The sequence below is a fragment of the Suncus etruscus genome, chromosome 12, assembly GCF_024139225.1.
Source record: "Suncus etruscus isolate mSunEtr1 chromosome 12, mSunEtr1.pri.cur, whole genome shotgun sequence".
NCBI classification, from domain to species: Eukaryota; Metazoa; Chordata; class Mammalia; order Eulipotyphla; family Soricidae; genus Suncus; species Suncus etruscus.
The window spans coordinates 54,965,061-54,966,684 of record NC_064859.1 but is presented as its reverse complement, the minus strand read 5'-3'; positions in this window follow the sequence as shown (position 1 = coordinate 54,966,684).

Here is a 1,624-nt window from a genome sequence, read left to right as displayed (position 1 = left end):
GTGCTCAAAAGAGATGTGTGGATAAAGAAACTGTGGTATATCTTTACAATGGAATACTACACAGCTGTTAGGAAAAGTGAAATCATGAAATTTTCCTATAGATAGAGGGACACAGAGACTATTATACTGCTTGAAATGAGTCAGAGCTAGAGTGATAGACACAGAATAGTCTCACTCACCTGTGGGATTTAAGAAAAATAGGGGCTGGAGAGATAGCATGGAGATAAGGCATTTGCCTTGCGTGCAGATGGTTGGTGGTTCGAATACTGGCATCCCATATGGTCCCCCGAGCCTACCAGGAGTGATTTCTGAGCGTAGAACTAGGAGTAACCCCTGAACGCTGCTGGGTGTGAATCAAAAACCAAAAAAAAAAAAAAAAAAAAGAAAAGGAAAAGAAAACACAGCATGATAATAATACCCAGAGACAATAGAGATGCAGGCTGGAAGGACCAGCTCATAATATGAAGCGTACCACAAAGAGTTGTGAGCGCAGTTAGGGAAATAACTACACTAACAACTACCATTACAACGATAATGAGAGAGTGAAATAGAATGCAGTCCGAAGACAGGTAGGGGGTGGAGAAGGAAGGAAATGGGGAACTATAATGGCGGGAAAGTTACACTGTGAAGAGTGGTGTACATTGGATGACTGAAACCTAACTACACTTTTGTAACCACAGTGCTTAAATTAAAAAGTTACTAAAAAAAATTGGGGGTGGGGCCGGGCGGTGGCGCTAAAGGTAAGGTGCCTGCCTTGCCTGCGCTAGCCTCGGACGGACCGCAGTTCGATCCCCCGGCGTCCCATATGGTCCCCCAAGCCAGGAGCGACTTCTGAGCGCATAGCCAGGAGTAACCCCTGAGCATTACCGGGTGTGGCCCAAAAACCAAAAAAAAAAAAAAAAAAAAAAAAAAAAAATTGGGGGAGGGCTAGGGCTAGGGTTTATGTAGCTGTTAGGTTTTGTTGTATTCAATATTAAAAATGCAAGTTAAGGGCCCGGAGAGATAGCACAGCGGCGTTTGCCTTGCAAGCAGCCGATCCAGGACCAAAGGTGGTTGGTTCAAATCCCGGTGTCCCATATGGTCCCCCGTGCCTGCCAGGAGCTATTTCTGAGCAGACAGCCAGGAGTAACCCCTGAGCACCGCTGGGTGTGGCCCAAAAACCAAAAAAAAAAAATGCAAGTTAAGTAGATTGTGATAATTAAAATTTGGCTACTTGGTAGGTTTATCCATAGTATATTTTAGTCTGGGTTAATATAAAGTTAGGGTTAAGATAAGGATTACAGTGATGGTTAGGATTGGCACTGGGGTTTTTATATGGTTACATGTCCAATTTTACTATGTTTAAAGTAAAAAAAAAATGAATGTTTATTATTAGATGATTGTTAAATTTAGACTGCTAAACTTCCTAAATTTAAATGTTTATTGTTTCTGACTTGTATTTTGTCTTCGAGTTCATCCATACAATTCTCTATGTGTGTAATTCTGCTATTGTGGCTTGCTAGCATGTTTCTTAGTTTTGTTTGTATGGACTCTCATCTTCTGATAGAACTCTTCTTTGAGTTGGGTGAATATCTATGGGTTTCTTAATTTCTTTGATTAGTGATTTTTGAATTCCATTGCTAAG